The following is a 22,109-nucleotide window of genomic DNA, read 5'->3' as shown; positions in this document are numbered from 1 at the left end:
ACACTGAAGAAGGGGTTCCGCTGGGAGTCTGTTGGAGTCGGTCCCAGAGGGCGGAGGGGCCTACGGCCTAACCCTGGGCAGCTTGTGACCCGCAAGAAGCCTGGCACACTGAAGGGCTTCTTCAAGGAATCGTGGGGTGCAGAGGGCATCAGCCTGAGAGCCTGCAACCACACTGAGCAACTCCGCTGTGAAGTGGCAGCACCTGGAGACCAAATCGAGATTAAAGAAGCTGGACAAGGCAGCGTGGATGTGCTGTGGCAGAGCTGAGGGTTAAGGAGAATCCTGCAGAGGTGAGCCCGGATCGGGGCAGGGAACCCTGGACTGCCTGGAGCTCTGAACTGAGTGGCCTGCCGCAGCTCAAAGAGGGAAGGAGCGAGTCCAACCCATCATCTACTAGTGGCCAAGACAGACCTGCGAAGAGTTTTCCAGGCCTGGGCCGAGGAAGGTCCCTGTGTGTCTGTGCAGGAAAGCAGCTGATCCACTGGGAATGGCAAGTTGTCTGTGAGAGAAGCTGCTCCACCTTCTGTGTGTGTGTGGAGACCAGCCGGGGGGCTGGGACAAAGCAAAGAGTGTCTCCCATTGTCTGTCTGTGTTGAACAGCAGCAGCAGCCTGGGGAGAGAGCAGAGCCTGCATTTGGAAAAGGTGCCAATGAGGAAACTAGCCCATTGTCTGAGGAAGATTCCCCAGCCTGGGGTGGCTGGAGAAGGATCCACCAGAAAAAAGCATTCCAGGTGTGTCTCTAAATCCAGCCATGGGGGCTGGAACAGAGGGAATGGCTCTGGGATGGGCAGTGGTATCCCTGCTAAGGACACTGGTCCTTGGTGCAAGAAAAGTGCTTCTGCTTCTGGGGAAGTGAATCCTTTGCCTGAGCCTGTGGGGGCTCAAGATGGAGCCAAGATCCCAGAGCTGGATCTGAGGGCAGCTGAAGCCCAGATGGGAAGTGGGCCTACCTCTGTGTCTGTCAGGGGGGATGATGCTTTAATTCGGTCTGATCCAGTTAGTATCATCAGGGAATCCCAGAGACCAGACGATTCTGGTACTTGTTCTTTGCCTGATGCTGAGGTGTTACTGGGAGGGGGTGAGAGGACTCTGTCCTACCAGAGTCATCCTCTCGCCAGGACACAAGAACAGACGGGCAATAAAGTTGCGCTGACTGATGAAGATAAAGGAGCTGGTAGCAGAAGGGAGAAAAGGGATCCTAACCTTCTGTCCGGTGGTACTGGCTGTCTGCCTGGAGGGGGATTACGTTGGAATCTGCCTAATGGGCCAGAAGTGATCCTGGGTGTAGGTGAAACCCAGGAGCTGGTTGTGGCTCAAGGGAGCAGTGCCCCTGTGGAGCCAGACAGGGGTAAGTTGTTGTTTGGGGGAAGCTCTTGAGGAAAAAAATTTCCCTAAAACTTTTCCTGACCCGTCTGTGGGGACTGCAGAAAATGGGAGTGAGGTAAAGGAGAGTGAACAGGAAAGGTGCTTGTCTGTAAGCACCAAAGCAACCCTTTGCCTGGGGAAAAGTTTGTTTCAGCTCCTGATGGCCAGAACCTGCCTGAGTGTAAAACCACTGGCTGTGCTCTGCAAGGGTCCAAAGCAGGCAGTGTAAAAGTTTCTCAGGAATTGGAAGCTAGTGCAAGTAAAGTGAAAACTATCAGGGAGTGTGAGCAGCCCTGTGAGAACCAAATAAAACAGCTGCACAGTCAGTCTCTGTAGGATGCAGGAGAGCGCCAGCAATTCCCCATCTCCAAATGGTGAAAACACTTATATTCTTATACTGGACTCCACTTCTAATTCCATGGGGAGGCAGTAGTTGGAGGTAAAAGGACAAAGGAGCTTTGGGCCTGGTGGGCCAGTAAGGGATAAACAGGGATTCCTTCATGTGGATTCTGCGTCTGGGACTCACAAAACAACTCTCAAAAAGCAGTTTGGTTTGCAAATTTCCAGACTGGTAGGGAGGGGGCCGTCTCCCTGAGATCATCAATGGCCCAGCTCTTGTTAAAAGGGAGGGTACAGCCAAAAAGATCAAATTTCCACCCCAGGGGGCAAGAGAGAAGATTAAAACTTAATGGTGCTAAAAAAGGCCTCAGCCATTTATCCCCAAAATACCAAATTCTCAAGGGGGTTGCACAAAAGTTGTGGTCTACCAAAAAGCAACGTAAATGTACAGTTGCAATGGGTTTGTTCTGTTACTCACGCTAACTGCTGTAACCAAGGGGTGCTGCTACCAAAAGCTGTAGAATTGTACCATGCACTAAATGTTTAAAAGAAGCCATGTAACATAATAACATTAATGTAAAAGCATAAATTGTATGTTAAAGGAGTCTGTAACTCTGAAATGTCACCATTGTTCCCTGTAACTAGTCTTGCAACCTCTGACATAAAAAGGAACATTCCAAACCTATTGTGTGGCATGGAAGGGAAAACTGAGGCACACAGCCATTGTGGTGGTCTGGCTAAATGCCAAGGGTGAAAGCATTTGTACCTTCTTTTACTGAACTGTAACTAAATTCCAAACATTGGCCGGAGCAGCTGTATGGACTGGTGGTCAAATGGGGCAGAACCCAGACCTCAAAAAACCTGTTTAATCTGTTGGTGCTGCAGCATCTGTATGGGCTCTGCCTGCCCAACTTAAAAACGTGGCTGATGGACCAGAGACAGAAGCAGGAAGACCAACCAACCTAAGGAAACTAAAGGGACTTGCCCGGCTGCATCACATAAAAAGGGCCAATACCAAGCTCCTAAGTTGAAGCCTCTCCCAGAAGGATTATAACATGGAGGTGGTGCACATCGAGGGGAAAACAAAGGGTGCAGTCAATGCCCAGTCACAAGGGGAGGGCCCCAAACTTCCCCAGGTCACTGGCTAAGTGACCCCGCTCAGTTCGGTCTGAAAGGGGGGAGAGATGTGATGAAGTGGGGAATACCTGTGTGTGTGTGAGTGGCTCACAGAGGGTGTGGGGCTCCTGCTGAGGGTAACCCTAACAACCAGGTAACACCTTTGTACTGCAGACAAAGGAGGAGGTGGAGCCTGAGGGGTTTGAATTGGAACTGGAAGTTGGGAGCAGTTGGTCTGGGCTGGGAGAGAGAGAGGGAGACAAAGGAGGGGGCCAGGCCCCAGCTCTGGGGGCCCCTCGGGGCCTCCTCTCCCCAACATGGATTGAACTGGCTGTCTCTGCCAGCTGCACTAACTCCTCTGTACGATGCTGTGTCCTGTCAGCTAATAAACCCGCTGTTCTCCTGCTAAGTGAGAGACTCTCCTGCCTACGGCCGGGGTGCAAAGCTTGGGGGACCCCAAAACCCCATCACACACCCGAGGAGGGGTTACTCCTGGGAATCTGTTGGAGTCGGTCCCAGAAGGTGGAGGGGCCGAGAGCCCAACCCCCAGGAACAAGTGACCCCTGAGGAGGCTGACGCTGAATGAGTTCTTCCCAAGACAGTGTGCTCATGGTCCCTGAGAGCGGGTGTCGCACTGAAGAAGGGGTTCCGCTGGGAGTCTGTTGGAGTCGGTCCCAGAGGGCGGAGGGGCCTACAGCCTAACCCCGGGCAGCTTGTGACCCGCAAGAAGCCTGGCACACTGAAGGGATTCTTCCAGGAATCGTGGGGTGCAGAGGGCATCAGCCTGAGAGCCTGCAACCACGCTGAGCAACTCCGCTGTGAAGTGGCAGCACCTGGAAACCGAATCGAGATTAAAGAAGCTGGACAAGGCAGCGTGGATGTGCAGTGGCGGAGCTGAGGGCTCGGGAGAATCCTGCAGAGGTGAGCCCGGATTGGGGCAGGGAACCCTGGACTGCCTGGAGCTCTGAACCGAGTGGCCTGCCACAGCTCAAGGAGGGAAGGAGCGATTCCAACCCATTATCTACTAGTGGCCAAGACAGACCTGCGAAGAGTTTTCCAGGCCTGGGCCGAGGAAGGTGCCTGTGTGTCTGTGCAGGAAAGCAGCTTGTCCACTGGGAATGGCAAGTTGTCTGTGAGAGAAGCTGCTCCACCTTCTGTGTGTGTGTGGAGACCAGCCGGGGGGCTGGGACAAAGGAGAGAGTGTCTCCCATTGTCTGTCTGTGTTGAACAGCAGCAGCAGCCTGGGGAGAGAGCAGAGCCTGCGTTTGGAAAAGGTGCCAATGAGGAAACTAGCCCATTGTCTGAGGAAGATTCCCCAGCCTGGGGTGGCTGGAGAAGGATCCACCAGAAAAGAGCATTCCAGGTGTGTCTCTGAATCCAGCCATGGGGGCTGGAGCAGAGGGAATGGCTCTGGGATGGGCAGTGGTGTCCCTGATAAGGACACTGGTCCTTGGTGCAAGAAAAGTGCTTCTGCTTCTGGGGAAGTGAATCCTTTGCCTGAGCCTGTGGGGGCTCGAGATGGAGCCAAGATCCCAGAGCTGGATCTGAGGGCAGCTGAAGCCCAGATGGGAAGTGGGCCTGCCTCTGTGTCTCTCAGGGGGGATGATGCTTTAACGTGGTCTAATCCAGTTAGTATCATCAGGGAATCCCAGAGACCAGACGATTCTGGTACTTGTTCTTTGCCTGATGCTGAGGTGTTACTGGGAGGGGGTGAGAGGACTCTGTCCTACCAGAGTCATCCTCTCGCCAGGACACAAGAACAGACAGGCAATGGAGTTACGCTAACTGATGAAGATAAAGGAGCTGGTAGCAGAAGGGAGGAAAGGGACCCTAACCGTCTGTCCGGTGGTACAGGCTGTCTGCCTGAAGGGGGATTACGTGGGAATCTGCCTGATGGGCCAGAAGTGATCCTGGGTTTAGGTGAAACCCAGGAGCTGGTTGTGCCTCAAGGGAGCAGTGCCCCTGTGGAGCCAGACAGGGGTGAGTTGTTGTTTGGGGGAGCTCTTGAGGAAGAGAATTTCCCTGAAACTTTTCCTGACCCGTCTGTGGGGACTGCAGAAAATGGGAGTGAGGTGGAGGAGAGTGAACAGGAAAGGTGCTTGTCTGTAAGCACCAGAGCAACCCTTTGCCTGGGGAGAAGTTTGTTTCAGCTCCTGATGGCCAGGACCTGCCTGAGTGTGAAACCACTGGCTGTGCTCTGGAAGGGTCCAAAGCAGGCAGTGTAAAAGTTTCTCAGGAATTGGAAGTTGGTGCAAGTAAAGTGAAAACTATCAGGGAATGTGAGCAGCCCTGCGAGAACCAAATAAAACAGCTGCACAGTCAGTCTCTGTAGGATGCAGGAGAGCGCCAGCAATTCCCCATCTCCAGATGGTGGAAACACTTATATTCTTATACTGGACTCCACTTCTGATTCCATGGGGAGGCAGTAGTTGGAGGTGGAAGGACAAAGGAGCTTTGGGCCTGGTGGGCCAGTAAGGGAGAAACAGGGATTCCTTCATGTGGATTCTGCGTCTGGGACTCACAAAACAACTCTCAGAAAGCAGTTTGGTTTGCAAATTTCCAGACTGGTGGGGGGGGCCATCTCCCTGAGATCATCAATGGCCCAGCTCTTGTTAGAAGAGAGGGCACAGCCAGAGAGATCAAATTTCCACCCCAGGGGGCAAGAGAGAAGATTAGAACTTGATGGTGCTAAGAAAGGCCTCAGCCATTTATCCCCAAAATACCAGATTCTCAAGGAGGTTACACAAAAGTTGTGGTCTACCAAAGAGCAACGTAAATGTACAGTTGCAATGGGTTTGTTCTGTTACTCACGCTGACTGCTGTAACCAAGGGGTGCTGCTACCAAAAGCTGTAGAATTGTACCATGCACTGAATGTTTAAAAAGAGCCATGTGACATGATGACATTGATGTAGAAGCATAAATTGTATGCTAAAGGAGTCTGTAACTCTGAAATGTCACCATTGTTCCCTGTAACTAGTCTTGCAACCTCTGACATGAGAAGGAACATTCCAAACCTATTGTGTGGCATGGAAGGGGAAACTGAGGCACACAGCCATTGTGGTGGTCTGGCTAAATGCCAAGGATGGAAGCATTTGTACCTTCCGTTACTGGACTGTAACTGAATTCCAGACATTGGCTGGAGCAGCTGTATGAACTGGTGGTCAGATGGGGCAGGACCCAGACCACAAAAGACCTGTTTGATCTGTTGGTGCTGCAGCGAGACCAACCAACCCAAGGGAACTAAAGGAACTTGCCCGGCTGCATCACATGAAAAGGGCCAAGACCAAGCTCCTGACTTGGAGCCTCCCCCAGCAGGACTATGATGTGGAGGTGGTGCACATCGAGGGGAGAACAGAGGGTACAGCCAATGCCCTGTCACAAGGGGAGAGCCCCGAACTTCCCCAGGTCACCAGTTGAGTGACCCCGCTCAGTTCGGTCTGGAAGGGGGGAGAGATGTGATGGAGTGGGGGATACCTGTGTGTGTGTGAGTGGCTCACAGAGGGTGTGGGGCTCCTGCTGAGGGTAACCTTGACGACCAGGTAACACCTTTGTACTGCAGACAAAGGAGGAGGTGGAGCCTGAGGGGTTTGAATTGGAACTGGGAGTTGGAAGCAGTTAGTCTGGGCTGAGGGAGAGAAAGACAAAGGAGGGGGCAAGGCCCCAGCTCTGGGGGCCCCTCGGGGCCTCCTCTCCCCAACATGGATGGGACTGGCTGTCTCTGCCAGCTGCACTGACTCCTCTGTACGATGCTGTGTCCTGTCGGCTAATAAACCCGCTGTTCTCCTGCTAAGTGAGAGACTCTCCTGCCTACGGCCGGGGTGCAGAGCTTGGGGGACCCCAGAACCCCATCACAGTTTGACCACCCTGACAGTTAGGAACATTTTCCTAATGTCCAGCCTAAACCTCCCCTGCTGCAGCTTAAGCCCATTGCCTCTTGTTCTATCCTCAGAGGCCAAGAAGAGCAAGTTTTCTCCCTCCTCCTTATGACACCCTATGAAGTAAGTAGCCAAGCGAGGGGAGGGATGGAGATGGCCAACGCCCCTTTCCAACAGGCTGGCCAGCCTCACCACATGTGCATGCTGGTGTCTCCTCCTATCAGAGCTCTAGATTGCTCTCTGCCAGCTAAGTATCCGGTGGCAGGGCCGTCCTTACCCACATGCTGACTGCACTGCTGCATAGGACACCTCAGCATTTCCCGTTTCATTCCATTCATTGCAACGGCAGCCGGGCACCTGAGTCCCCAGTCTCAGCCCTGTGTTCCTTCTGTGCTGTGTGGGCCATGCTGGCGGGGAGCAGAGAGGCCCTGGGGATGCCAGACCTGATGTACAGGGTCAGGGACTGTAGTGGGTCAGTATGGCCTCCTGCAGACCCGGAGGCAGGGGACGTGGTCATGGACGATTGGCCGGAGCCCCCACAGGTGGATGACCCAGGGGAGACCGACCTAGGAGGACCCCTCGACCAGATGGACTGGGACCTGCCGCCAACAGAGGGTGAGGTAGGAAGTGGCCCGGGGAACGTCGCTAACGAACCAATGGCAGTTGTGTTGCGGTCTGGATCCCCACTGCCGGGGTTGCAGGTGAGCGACCCCCAGGGCCCCGGGCCGGGTCGCAGTGGAGTGGGAGGGCCTGCGACCCCCTACCCCCTCCTTGACAGGGCCAGCCCCCGCTGAGCCTGTCTGTAGACCCTTGTGTTGCTGCCCCGCCCCAAACTGAGGGCTGGGCCGGTGCTTAACTCTTGTGTTGCTGCCCCGCCCCAAACTGAGGGCTGGGCCGGTGTTTATCCTTGTGTTGCTGCCCCGCCCCAAGCTGAGGGCTGGGCCGGTGCTTAACTCTTGTGAACTGCTGCCCCGCCCTGGACTGAGGGCTGGGGCCTGTACGGGGGTAGCGGTGAGCCACTGACTGCCCGAACTGAGTGCGGGCTGGTGCCCTAACCCCCCTCTTTTGTTGCCGCCCGCCCTAGACCAAGGGGCTGGGCGTCACGGGACGTGCTACACAGCACACCACAGAATCTCGGCTGGGTTCCTCTGAGCCTCCCCTGCAATGCCATCCACCTGTGCGGCATGTGCCGTGACACCTGGATAGGCCAACCTGGAGAAAGTGGTGGTGAGAGGCCCTAAGAGCTGCCTTTCACTAGCTCAGCGGGTGGAGCAGTGGACTTTCGGGAACTCTCAGCAAGTTCTGTGTAGTTGACTGGATGAGAGTGGGCACAATGGGGTCTTTTCACCCTCCCCTTGCTGAGGAAGAGCAAGAGAAGAAAGGAAAAGCCTTCAAGCACCAAGGTGTCTGGAAAGGTCTGACAACGTCCTTTCCAGCAGCAAGGACCCAAGTAGTCACTAATTGCTCTGGGGCCTATGTTAGGAAAAGCTCTGCTGAAGCCTGGGATTGAACCAGGGACCTTTAGAGCTTCAGTCTAATACTCTCCCAACTGAGCTACTTCAGCAGCTGCTGCAAAGCTCCTACCTCAATGTTGGAAATGTTTTTCTCAGCTATTGTTGCCTTTGCAAGTGTCCTTGAGAGGCAGGAGGAATATTGGCAGCTTCTTTCAGCTTGAGTTCCTCTTTTGCCCCATTTCTGCCTTACTTCCTGGTTCACCCAGTGGCCGCAGGGGACTGCAGGATACTGATGGTAAGGAAGAAGATGGGATCTGACCCTTTCACCACAAGAGTATCTTACCACATCCTGGCCACTTAGCCTCAGGATCACTGTGTGACCGGATGGTGCCCAAGCTTTTGAAGAGGGGCAAGAAGTAAACAGGGCCACTCATGTCTAAAGCCCAAGAGTTACAAAGCAAAGCAACCCCAGGAAGAGTCTTTCAAGAAGTGACCCATCGGGATGAAGCATCCAGGGGTCCTCAGGTGCTCTTGGCCATTCTCCCTGTTGAAGGAAAAGGTCCAGGATCATTGAACCATGGAGATAAATGTGTGGTTGTGCAGATCATGTCGGGGAGAGAGCTATGGTTTCTTCAACCATGGGATTCTCTTCTGGGCATACACGTTACAAGGAGGAGATGGGATGACTTAACAAAGAGAAGATTCAGGGGCAGAAAGAGTCCCAATATGGGGTCAGAAACAAGGTGAGTGGGTTAAGAGAGTTGTTCCCAGGCAGAGGAGTTAGCTCAAGTGGCAGAGCGCTCAAACCCTTGTCCTGGTATAAGTGAATAACACAAATTCAGAGCTCCTCCTTGCCTGGCTATGTGTAGATCATTTATAGGTCCAGGGCACAAACGGAGCTGATGTGGAAAGACATGACACGACAGAGTGCTGAGGAGGACAGTGAGCTGGCAAAGGGTTTTTTTCTGCCCTCTTGGGGCATATGGGGATGGAACTGAAGAGAAGAAAATCCTCTTTTGCTCTCTGAGGGTGACAGAAACATCAATTGCTCCTCTCCAGACCTGAGGACAAGAAGAGACTTTTCCTGCCTAAGGCCAGGAGCTCAAAGGAGACAGAGAGGGAGAGAGAGAGAGCAGAGCCCTGGCTGGGCATCTCCTGGGATCATGATTCTCGCTCGTTCAAATAGCTCTTTTGAAAAAGGGGCTTCAAAACAGGTTCCATTGTTTGTAGATGCTGAATGTCCAAATAGCAGAGCAGTATTTCCAAACCCATGTTGTGTGTAGCTGTGCGATGTCAGAATCAACAGCTCTGGAATCCCTCTCCTGGAATCGCTTATTGAGGCAGAACACTGCAGTGCACACACAGCCTTTGTGTCCCTCAGCCGTAGCCATGGGCAGCCACAGGGATGCTGTGGCCTGTGGAATAAGATCGGTGAGTCAGAAATTATGTTCAGACACAGGGTAATTAGCTCAGTTGGCAGAGGGCTCATTTAGCGTGCGAGAGGCTTTGGGATAAATGCCCACGTTCTCCAACAGAAGTGGTGTCTTTTTTCCTTCTTTTCCAAGGCAGCGTCAGGCCAGGAGCGAAGCTTCTCCAGTGCCCTCTTCCATTTCCCTCCATTTTTGCTCCCTGCAAACAAACAGCCCATTAGGGTTCGAAAGCTGCTGGACCCCGGCCTCCTTGGCCTTAACGATTTCTCTTTAAAACAAAGGTTAACTTGGGTCATGTGCTATGATGACCTAATCTTTCAGATGTCGCCAGTTCCCCATTTCTAGGGAGCTTCCAGCGCTGACCACAGTTTCCCCAGTACAGCAGTCCCAGGACACCTGTCCTCTGGGTCTTCACTGGCCAAGAGCCTTCCCCAAGCAATGTGGACCATGAAAGCCCTGTGGTTGCCATGACAATCTGGGCACTGGAGTAGGTCTTCCGGAGGTGGGGGACAGTTTTTTATACCCCTGAGAGACACCACCCAATTGTCTAGCGCGGATCTGTGCAAAGAGTCACCCCCCTTGGGAGTTAAACCTCCCCAGCTCCTCTGCCGGACAGGATCTAAACTCCAGCAGAGCGAAGCAGGCCCAGGTGTGGCTGGCAGGAGTCAGGTGTGGGCAGACAGCAGAGCTCAGGCTGAGGCAGGCCTCATGGCTTAGCTGGCTAAAACACCTCCCTTCTAAACAGGAACCCCTGGTTTCCTGTCCCAGGGGTGCCCAACTACTGCCCTTTCAGGAAACCTGCCAGGACATTGTACCACACGGATGTGAGATATAACCCCCAATGCCCATTCTGCTGGTTTCCAAGATGCTGACAGGGACTCGTAAGAGAGCTGCTGACACTTCAGGGCTCCTCTGCTGAGGTCCAGGGATCATAGATTCAAGTCTATTGGTCAGTAATTATTGTTTGTGTTCCTTCATGCTGGTCCCTGCGTGTCAGCAGCCACCCCACATGCTACTGGCGCCTGGGGGGCGGGGAGGCTCTTTGTGGCTGTGTCCTGGCCAGGGCTCTCCCCACCTTTGGTTCTCTGTGTTTTTAAGCCTCCACATGGAGTTGTGAGCATTAGTTGCCTCCTGCTCCAGCTTCCCAGAGAAGGGGAGTTGTGGTGGGCTGCAGCCTTCAACTCCTGCTCCCTCCTGCTTTCCCCTGACTTGTCAGCCTGGCCCTGGGCCTCTTTCCTTTAACATCAGAGGGACGAGGGACAAAGGTGAGTTGAAGTGCAAGGGCCAAACTTGCGGGCGTGAGGTGAAGCTGTGAGAAGAGCAATGCCTGAGAGTGTGTGAAAAAAGGGGAAGACTTTATCTTATTGTTAACCCCAATACGACCAGCTGGCAGGACTGTGACCAGGGACGCCATGGGAGGGACCTGTGAAAAACATATCATTTGTCACAGAAGCTGCTCTTGTTTCTGTGCTGGAAATCACCTCGTCCTTAGGAGTTCTAAATCTGCCCTTCCCCAAGCAACGTGGACCACAAAAGCTCTCTGATTGCCAGGATGATATGTGCACTGAGCGAGGTCTACATTGTACTGGGGGGGTGGGGACAGTTTTTACACCCTTGAGTCACGGAGTGACACCACCAAAATTTCTATCCCAGACCTGTCCAAAGAGTCACCCCCCTTGGGAGTTAAACTCCACAGGCTCCTCTGCCTGACAGGATCTGCACTCAAGCAGAGCTAAGCAGGCCCAGATGGGGCAGCAAGGAGTGAGGTGGGGGTAGACAAGAGTACTTGTTAGCAGAGAGGCATCATGGCTTAGCTGGCTAAAACACCTGTCTTGTGAGCAAGGAATCCTGGGTTCAATTCCCAGTGGTGCCTTGTTATCATCCCTCTGTGGTGTTGGCTACTGTTAGCAGACAGGACTGGCGTACGTATTAGGTATGACCCAGAGTGCATGCTTTAAGGATTTCCATGATGCTGACAGGGACTCATAGCAGAGCTGCTGACAGCTCAGTGCTACTGGCTCACTCAACTAGTGGGGCCAGGGTCCAAGGGGGTGGGAGGCTCTTTCTGGGGGTCTGCAGGCCAGGGCTCTCTCTGCCTTTCATACTCTGTGTTTTTCAAGCCCCCCCATGGAGCTGTCAGCATTAGCAGCCCCCTGCTGCAGGTTCCCAGAGGAGGGGAGTTGTGGTGGGCTGCAGCCTGGGATGACTCCTCCCTTCTGCTTTCCTCTGACTTCTGAATGCTGGACTGAATGCTGGACTAATTTCGACCTTCACAGCCTCCTCTGGTGAGGGGTTCCATTGGTTGGCTGTGAGCTGTGTGAAAAATGCTTCCTCTTTGGTTCTGGTAGATCTGGTGCCCATTAATTTCATTCCGTGATGCTCGTTCTCGTGTTATAAGGAGTAAATGGTATTTTCATATTTATAGTCTTGTCAGGGGTGGTGTATTCAGAACCCCCTTTATGTTTCACAGGGCAGCGTAAACTTGCAGCCACAGTCAGTAGTCCAAGTGCTGTCTGCAGGGCAGCCTGGCCTTGCGGACAGAACCAAGACAGCAAGGTCCTTAATAGATCGGCACTTTGGAAGGGGGCGGGGTCACAACCACAGACCCCACAGCAGGGAGCTGGTTTGTGGCTTAATCACATGGCTAAGCAAGTCCAGCAGTCTCTGCAGCTGTGCCAGGATTGTGTTCCCAGCACCCCCACAGAACGTGAAGTTTGCGTCAGTTGGGAACCGGCTGTTTTCCTGGCAGAAGGCCCCTTCTGCAGCCTGGGAAGCAGCAAGAGCATCTGAGCTCCTGAATCTCCTTTTGAAAGGTAAGTCCTGGGGTTGGGGGGCAGCTTAGGTGGATTAAGCCTGGCTGTTGGTTGGGGCCGTGGCAGGGGAGTAGCAGGATGAAGGCTGGGGTGGGATAAAGCTGCAGATGGTGAAGTTGAGCCAGGGCCATGCAGGGGATTGAGCTGGAGCTGAACATAGTGGGGGTGAGTCAGAGCTCCACGGTGGGTGGTGAGCCAGAGCCATGCAAGGCCTTGAACTGAGACTGCACAAGGCTGGGTGTGGTGAGCCAGGGCCAAGGGGGCAGGATTTTGAGTTGTGCTTAAGGTGCATTAACCAGTGAAACCTAAACCTCCCACAAACCTGAGCCACTGAAACATAACCCCCCTCTGCCCCCTGCCCCCTGAACTGCCAAAACTCAACCCCCACCACCTGCCCTGCAGCCGCAAACCTAAACCTTCCACATACCTGAACCACCGAAACGTAACCCCCCCGCTGCCCCCTGCACCCCGATCTGCCAAAACTCAACCCCCTGCCAGCCCGGCAGCCCCAAACCTAAACCTCCCACACACCTGAGCCACTGAAACCTAACCCCCCCCCGCCCCATGCACCGCAATGTGCCAAAACTCAGCTCCCCGCATGTGACCACTATTATTCTAATGAGGTGCTGCATATGCAGGGCAGAGCTTCATTAGCAGCTGTTGAAATGGCTCATTAGTATCCCCCTTTTGAAAATGTAGCCACGGCCTAAGTGATCAGCTCTTCTGAGAAAGTTTTGATATCGATTTCATAGTGCTGAGAATTACTTTTTTTTAAAGCACGTGTGAGGAGAGAGAATAAATCTGGTGTTTAAACATTTCTATGTTCTGAAGTTGTTGAAAGAATTCTCGTGTTCTGTTCTGCACACACACATTTCTTTGTGATAACCTGTTGCAAATGTTTAGGCTGGAGCCTGGTTCTGCTTTTCTACTTTTTTCCCCACAGCTACGTCTGCACTGGAGAGTTTTTTTTTTCAAAAAAGCTGCAGCTCTTTCAAAAAGTCCTGTGGAGCATTGACACACGAAGCCTGTGGCTACACTGCCCAGCCCTTTTGGAAGTGGCATGGAAATGTGGCCAATAGGAAATGCAAATGAGGTGCAGATTTAAATATTGCATGTCTTATTTGCATAACCACTCAGGACCTCAGTTCTGGAAGAGCTGAAATTGAAAGTCCCAGTTGTGAGTGCAGCTGCTTCCCTCTCCTCTAGCAGCTGAGCCGGTGAAGGACTCCCCCCAAGTTTTTATAAGGTCCCCCACCTGCCTGTGGCAGGGCAAGCAGTGGCTTCAGGATGCGAATGAGGGGAGGGCAAGGTACCACACAGCAGCAGGTCAAGCTCCTGTAGTGGAGTCGTTATTCCATTTACCTGACGCACAAAAGGTCCTTCCTTCAAAACCAGACAGAAGCCTCAATGCCTCTGTTTTTCGAGCTCCCCCTTATGCCCACAAGGGCTCGTCTCTTTCTGCCATAACCTTTCCCTCTGATAAGCCCAGCGCCCCTGTGACAGGAGTTGAACCAGACCCTGCTCTGCAGCAGGAGAGCCCAGCAGGTGCATTGCACCGAGTGCACAGAAACCGTGTCCCTGCACGTACCTGAAGGCTTTTCCCTCACTGATGTCCCTGGCGAGGAACCACAGAGCTGTCTTTGCCTCTCAGCCAACAGAAGCTGTGCCAGGCAAGTGCCCCTGCCCTCTCCCACACCTTCCCTCCCAGCCCCAGCCTGCTCCTGAACCTGCCTCCCACCCCAGCCTGCTCCCCATCCGCCCCCTCCCTCACAGCCTGGCCTGGCAGAGAAGGGGCCAAGCCAGCTGGAGTTGCTGTGCTAACGGAGCAGCTGGAAAGGAGCAGAGCATGTCAGGAGCAGACACAGAGGCTGCAAACCCTGCCGATGTCCGGCCATGGCCCTGGTCCGTATCCACCCAGCAGGGGCACATGGAGAGAGCCGGTGCAGGGCCCAGCCCCAGAGCAGAGACTGACCATGGCCGGGCTGTGCTGCTCTCAGGACAGGGCACAACAGGGCCCTGCTCACCCCAGCAAGCAGCACTGCAGGGTACAGGAGTGAGCGTAGCCCTGTTGGGCAAAACCTGCCCCTCCTGTGTCCCCGGCCGGCCAGCGAGTGGCAGAAAGGTTCCTGGCAGGGTGATGTTGGGCCGTACAAAAAGGTTCCAGGCATGTTGGGTGAGGTGGCTGGGGGGTGAAGGCAGCGGACGGCTAATCCATTGTTCTCTGAATGCACGTGTGCAAATCCAGCTCTCATCGAACCTTTCCAGTCACCAGCCGGCTGAGCTGTGTTGAGTTCCAGGCTAGTGTGTGATGCCACTTCCACTACAGCTGAGCCTGCCGCCTCCCAGCTCCTGTGCTGGGCAGACTCCAAGCACAGGCCATCTGTGTGAGGCTGAGCTGAGCTCTGGCCGCAAGGGGTGGGATGATTTCATTTTCCTCACAGACCCCAGGCTGTCTCCAGTGTGAGCCCAGCAGTGCTGTGTTCACCTCAGTCCCCTGCAGTGCTGCTGCCCGGGGAGAGCAGAGACCCAAACACTGCCAGGGTGCAGGGGTGCAGTACCCAGGCAGACATGGGGGCCAGGTGGGGGCAGCCCTGGTTCAGCTGCAGCCAGTGACATGGGCAGCTGCCTCTGAGGAAGGGCCTGTTCCCAAGGCTGAATCAGGGGCTCTGGTCTCTCCCAGCTCCTGGGCTGGGCTGGGCAGTGCACAGCTAGGAAAAGAGCAGATACTTGCCCAGGGGAAAGAATGTTTCTCTGCCCCAACTGCAATAGATCCTTCCACAGCACCAGCTCCAGGCCCTGGGGCGGGTCTCCATTCAACTGTGCCACCCTGGGCAAGCCCTGAGTTCTTCTGTGCTTCTCAGCAGCTGGGGATGCCTCTTTGGGACATATCTCCTGCCCCACTGCTAAAAGGAGCCCTGCAGTAAAGAGGCCCCACTTGGAGATTGGCTGATTTTGTACCACCTTGTGCTGCTGGCCTCAGCGTGCAGGCTGCTTTTGGGGTGGGTTTGGTGGAGGGGAGAAGCCAGGCGGGGGGGCTCTTTATGGAAGTCCTCTGGCCACATGTAGTCGTGGTCCCCCTTCTTCTTCAGCTGTCCTGAGGTGCTCTGTGGCATTAGAGCCACCCCCTGGATGTGTCAGTACCAGCAGCTGCACCTCCGGGTGCCCGAAGGAGGACAGGTGAGCTGGGCTGCTGCCCGGAGCCATCAGGCCCACCAAGAGTGGGTCCATGTCTGGGGGGCCCTATGGGAGTACTTTGACTGGGGTGGTCCCAGTAAGCACCACCCAGGCCACCCCTGGTGCACACCCTGCACACTCACACCACCACCTGCACACCGCCCCCACCACCGACTGACCACCCCCACCACCCGCTCACTGTCCCCATCACCCACACACCAGCCCCACCACCTCCACACCGCCCCCACCACCCACTGACCACCCCCACCACCCGCTCACTGTCCCCATCACCCACACACTAGCCCCCACCACGCACTGACCACCCCCACCACCCGCTCACTGTCCCCATCACCCACACACCAGCCCCACCACATGCACATTGCCCCCACCACCCGCTCACCACCCCCACACATAACACGGGTGTGTGTGAAAATAAAACTGATTCCTTGTTAAACAACCAAAAAGCTCACCTCTGAGTGTGGAACATAACAAACACCATCATAACTCAGGATGGACATGGGGGGGAAACGATATACACTAACTATTTACATGGGGGGACGGGGCACATGGGACTGCCCAAGGGTGTGGGTGCTGATGGGCGCTGGTGGCCGTGGCCTAATCCGTGGGCTGTCGTCTGCCAGGCCCAGGCGTGCCAGGGTCATGCCCTGGGGGGTGTGTGCCCTGTGGGGTACGTACCTGACAGTCCAGCGCCGTGGTCAGGGAACACCCGTTGGGCATATGCCTGGCTGGAGCCGTAGGAGGGGATGTCCAGCACAAGCTCAGCCTCATTGTTGGACCACTTGGACGGTGGGTGACTGGCTCCTGCTCTGGCCCTGGGGGTGCGGGGCTGGGCTCCGGTCCAGACTCAGGCTCCACGTCCTGCTGGGTCTCCTCAGCCATGGCGCCAAGGAAGGCCGGGGAGAGGAGGTGTCGCTGGGGCCCAGGATGGCAATGAGCTCGCAGTAATAGGGGCAAGTGGTGGGAACAGCCCCACAGCAGCTGGCCGAGTCCTGCGCCCAGGCGTAGCCCTGCTGCAACTCCTTGACCTTACTCCTGATATGGTGAGGGGTGCGGGCAGGGTGACCGCGGGTGGTCAGGCTCTTGGCCAGCTGGGGAACACTTCTGCGTTCTGCTGCTTGCTCCCCATTATGTGGAGCACCTTCTCCTCACTCAGCCCCAGAGGTCACGGAGCTCAGAGTCAGTCCAGGAAGTGCTCCTAACAGCCGAGTGCTGCCATTGCGGACCCCACTATTTCAAAGTAGAGGGACGTGGAATGTCTGCACACGTCCTACTTCGATGTCAGATGTCGACGTAGGGCTCTTTTCCCATCTTCTGATAGGAGCTGCAGCTTTGACATCACACTGGCTAACATCGATTTCAGCTTTGAAGTCGCGTGTCTCACGTGGAGATGTGGCACGTGCTATTTCGAAGCTGTGCTTGCTACTTCCATCTCGCTTTCTCGTGTAGACGCACCTTTTGTGCTCTTTCCAAATAACTACAAATTGCCCCATGTGCCCTTTCCATGTGAGAGCCATCTAGTGACTGACACTCACCTTTCCACTGCCCTGGCGAGACGGGCGGCAGGAGTGAAGAATCAGAACATTCCAAGCAGAAATCTCCATCCCTCCATTGAACGCAAACCATCACTGCCCCTGTCCAATAACACTTTTCCCATCACACTTTTGAACCCGCAATCTCTTGTCCTTCTGTAAGTGAATAACAAGAGCTCCTCATTTCCTCACCATCCCCTGGATAGTTGGAGCTGATTTGTACACCCAGTGCCCACCTGGAGCCAATGCAGAAAGATGTGAAGCTACTGAGCACTGAAGAGGGACAGTCAGCTGGAGAGAGGATTTCTTCTCTCCTCCTTGTGCAGGTGGGAAGAGAGACGAAGAGAAGAAAATATTCTTCCACTCTCTGAAGATGATGAAATAACAGTTTGTAGAAGAGACAAGAACAAGAATAAGAACACACATTTCCTGCCTTAGGCCAGGACGTCAGCCACAGCTGTTCGAGAATTGCTCAATGAGCTGAGAGCATTAGTGCAAGAAGGAAAGCGCCCAGCATAGGGCTTGAACCCATGACCCTGAGATTAAGAGTCTCACGCTCTACCAACTGAGCTAGCCAGGCCACAAAGATGTAAGCTTCCCACATCCTATCACAGAGGAGAAGGAGTCAAATCTGCATGTCAGGTGGGTCTAAGTCAAATGTGCGTGGCAAAGTGCTCACAAGGGCCAGACTCCAGTCTTTGTTCTTTGGGCTGCCGGAGGTGCGATGCAAAGAAAACAGACTGTTGGAGTGAATCTTGGCCAAGCCTCTCACTGCTGCTGCGAGCTCTCCCGAACACCTCACACACCTACGGTCATTTCTGCACAACAAATTAACGCTGACACCGTTTCCCCCAGCGCAGAGCCGGTGCAGGCAGTCGAACACGTTTCTTTTTCATACAGAGAGAACACGCAGCTGAAGAGAGTTTTCCGTGGGAAATTGCCTGTTAGTGACTCTCCAGAGAAAGGGGCATTAGTGGCTCACAGGCGGTTGTGCTTTACAACGCTGGGCGAAGGGAGCAGAAAGGGGGACCTGATTCACTCACCCTTCAGTTCCACTGGGGAGGGCAGAACCCTAACCGAGTGTTTCCTGCCTTCAATGTGCCCAGCACCAGCTGGATCAGGCTCTGACCTGCCCCAGATGAACGTCGGTCGCCCAGCGCAGTTAGTTATGGGGCAGGAGAACGGGACAAAGAGGCTCCTCCTCACGCTCGTTTTCCTCACCCTGATTCCTCTCCAGCCTCGTGGGCAGAGCTGAGGAAGGAGAGTCCCTGCGGCAAAGCCCCGGGGGTGTCTGAGATGTCACCTGCCCTGCAGCCTGTCCCGCGTGGCTGTTGTCATGGCCTCTCTGTGAGGTCATCACTTCCAACTTCTTTTAACCAATCAGCTGAGGTGCTGTAAGAGGCCCTTGTGATGTCACTACCACACCTACCTGTACCCTGCAGGGCTTATGTCCTGCCCCTGGCAGCCCCTTTGCACGGCTGAGCTTCCAGCCCTGTGTCACCCCCACTCACTCAGGGACATTCTGGGGCTCAACTCGGCTGCACATGGGAACACCAGAGGCTGCTCTGTGCCACAGGCTGTTTGCAGAGATCATCTCATCTGACCTCCTTGCACATCACAGGCCTCCTGTGTGGTGCAGTCGGGAGCAGGGCACCAAAGCGCACACCAGACAGGCACTTGGTCTGCACTGGAAAGTGCCCAGGGCTAGAGAAAGCCCCATATCCTGGGGGTATTTGGAGGACATTAATGCAGTGACTGGAAGGGAAAGGACCCAAAGTCCACTCTTGGGGGTCTGCATCATAATCCACATGCAGAACAACTCTGTGCTCAGGTCTGCACATTTCACAGTTTCATTTCTCTCTCAAGCTGAAATTGAATTCTTTGAGCAGTGAGTTCTACAGTTCCTAATCGGGCCAGAGTAATGACCAATAGATAGATAGATAGATAGACACCAAATATCCATCAGTCTATCTATCTAATTGGGAATACAACTGTATGTCAAAAAATTCCTTCCCTTTAACCTTAATTAAATTGAATTCCCCTTTAATTGCACCAAAGGAGATTTCGGTTGGACATCAGGAAATATTTCCTGTCAGGGCAGTTAAGCACTGGAATAAAATGCCTTGGGTAAAGGCAAAATCTCCATCTTTGGAGATATTTTAGAAGTTGGATAAATATCCAATGGGGAATACCTAGGTCAGGGATAAGGAAACTTTTTACTTTGGTCCCCACTTTTCATCTCTGAAATTAGGAGCTACCCCACAACCTCTCGAATGTGATCAGAACCTACAGAAATTTCAGTGATGTTCACAGGTTTAAACGCCCCTTTGGGCGTGTGAAAGAAAAGAAGTCTGTAAAATAGAAGAACTTTATTCATCAGTGTATAAATGTGATGACACAGACATAGAAACAGTAACAGATTTCATCATTTTTCATTACATGGATGAGCCTGAGACCCAGCAGGTAACTGGGCTGTGCCCCCCTTATGAAATTTCATGCCCCCTGAGGTTTGCTCACCCCACGATAGATGGTGCTTGGCCCTGCCATGAGGGAAGGGGTCTACACTTGATGACCACTTCAGGTCTCTTCAATTCTAGAGCCCTATGAGTCTGAGACTCCCACTGGCCCTGGCCCTGCTTCACTTCTAAAGACTTTTGAATTTCTATGCCCTGTTCCTTTGCCTTGGTGTGTCAAGTGTTCTCTTTAGTGGCCGGCACATCCTCTGCAGCCCCAGGGGAGGCACTGAAGGGGGAACTCATATCTGCCCTTGACTGCAGGAATTGTCCCTGCCTTTCCCATTGGCCAGGAAGGGGGAACCGCAGCCAATAGGAAGTGGTGTGTGGTGCCTACGAATGGCAGGGAGTTCACGGAGCCACTTTCCCCTCACCCCCAGGAGCTGCTGCTAGTGGGAGGTGAACCTGCTTTAGCCCCACTGCACCACCCCATGGCTGCACCAGAGTTTGATATGCCCCAATCTACGCTGCTGCACAAGGGATACTGCAGCTACCCAATGCACTGCAGCCCCTGGAGGGTTTGTTGGAGGCAAAGGGCTGTCTAAGCAGACTCCCTGACCCTGTACATCAGGTCTGGCATCCCCAGGGCCTCTCTGCTCCCTGCCAGCATGGCCCACACAGCACAGAAGGAACACAGGGCTGAGACTGGGGACTCAGGTGCCCAGCTGCCGTTGCAATGAATGGAATGAAACGGGAAATGCTGAGGTGTCCTATGCAGCAGTGCAGTCAGCATATGGGTAAGGATGGCCCTGCCACCATATGCTTAGCTGGCAGAGAGCAATCTAGAGCTCTGATAGGAGGAGACACCAGCACGCACATGTGGTGAGGCTGGCCAGCCTGTTGGAAAGGGGCTTTGGCCATCTCCATCCCTCCCCTCGCTTGGCTACTTACTTCATAGGGTGTCATAAGGAGGAGGGAGAAAACTTGCTCTTCTTGGCCTCTGAGGATAGAACAAGAGGCAATGGTCTTAAGCTGCAGCAGGGGAGGTTTAGGCTGGACATTAGGAAAATGTTCCTAACTGTCAGGGTGGTCAGACACTGGAATAAATTTCCTGGGGAGGTTGTGGATTCTCCATCTCTGGAGATATTTAAGAACAGGTTACAGAGCTGTCTGTCAGGGGTGGTTTAGATGGTACTTGGTCCTGCCATTGGGGCGGGGGGCTGGACTCGATGGCCTCTCAAAGTCCCTTCCAGTACTGGTGTCCTATGATTCTATCACTGATTCACCTGACTGAGAAGCACTTGGGCCCTGGGCACAGCCTGACCAGCCTTTCCCCATCCCAGGAGATGAGGTTGATCACAAGGTTCTTGTCCAGTCCTCATTGTGTTGACCTGACGGACAAAATTCTTGCTGTCCAAATACACCCCACCAGGCAGGGTCTCCAGCCCATGAGGCAGAGGAAGGCTTAATAGTCACCACCTCTACAAAAGGGACAGGCTTCCAAGTGGGTCTGGACCAGGTGAGGCTGGGGCTTGCCTGGACCCAGCTTCTCAAAACACAAAGCCAGCCCCCCAGAAGCTCGCACTGCACCACGCACTACCCCAGGAAGGGGCAGCAGGAGCACCCTGCCAAGTGGCACCTGCCCTCCACAGCAGCTCCAGTGGTTTTCTTTGCTCTCCGTTTCCTCCCCAGTTCTGCTGGCCTCAAAGCTCTAGGAATCAGGGAAGTGATAAACACAGGAGACCACTACCCCAGCCAGTCATGGCCCCCAGCACTTCTGCAGAGGTTGTTGTGGAACTCTGGAAATCCTCTTCAGAGACGTTCAAGTGTCTAAGTGTCTGGCTGTGCTACACAAATTAGTGCAGAGATGTGAAGGGTGGTGGGACCTCATTCCTCTGCTGGGGTGGGATGCTCAGCAGGAACTAAAAACCTTCTGAATAACTTTGGATTGCAACCTTTCCTCAAGATGTGATACCGAGTCTTCCCCCCAGCACTCCCTTCCTTCCCTTGGAGGTGGTGGGATTAGAAGGCCTCCAGGGCTCTGCTTTCTTAGTTTTCAACTTTAAGCTACTGGATGAGGAAGAGTGGCCAGGCCAGTGGGTTGCTGAACCAGGGGACAGGCCAAGCCAGCAGGAACTGGTAGAGTGACAATAAAGTCAGAAGAAAGAAGGGGGCACTGCTCTCACATTGCCTTGGAAGAAAAGGCTGCATAAAACCACTCTCAGGGAAATCCATCCCACAACCTCTTGCATGCAAAGCAACTGCTCTACCATTTGATCTAATTCCCCTCTGCTTAAAGAAAATTTCTGCCCCAGCCACCTCATTGTTGAGTCCATATGTCCCTGCAGCTCCCCTGGCTCCTTTCCAAAGATGACACTTGTAAAACCAGTTCCAAGCAGCCAGCCGGCTGAGCTGTTCAGACACAGCTACTAGGTGAGCCCTTGGGGCATCTTGATGAAGTGGCCTGGCTGCTTTGGATGGGGAGGTTCCGGCATGTATGGGGAGCTGTGCATGTCCAGCTGTGCAGGAGGGCTCTAA

The 22,109-nt window shown here is 54.0% G+C and overlaps 2 non-coding genes across 2 annotated transcripts; both read right to left on the bottom strand.

The window, feature by feature from the left end:
- Nucleotides 1-8,188: 8,188 nt before the first annotated feature.
- Nucleotides 8,189-8,261, bottom strand: TRNAF-GAA (transfer RNA phenylalanine (anticodon GAA)). Its single transcript has one exon. It is a non-coding gene; the product is annotated as a tRNA-Phe (tRNA).
- A 9,364-nt stretch (nt 8,262-17,625) lies between these two features.
- TRNAK-CUU (transfer RNA lysine (anticodon CUU)) lies at nt 17,626-17,698 on the bottom strand. Its single transcript has one exon. It is a non-coding gene; the product is annotated as a tRNA-Lys (tRNA).
- Nucleotides 17,699-22,109: the final 4,411 nt, after the last annotated feature.

This window comes from Carettochelys insculpta, chromosome 7, assembly GCF_033958435.1.
Source record: "Carettochelys insculpta isolate YL-2023 chromosome 7, ASM3395843v1, whole genome shotgun sequence".
Classification (NCBI taxonomy): Eukaryota; Metazoa; Chordata; order Testudines; family Carettochelyidae; genus Carettochelys; species Carettochelys insculpta.
Note: the sequence above shows the minus strand (reverse complement) of the source record. Positions and strands in the feature narration are given on the sequence as shown.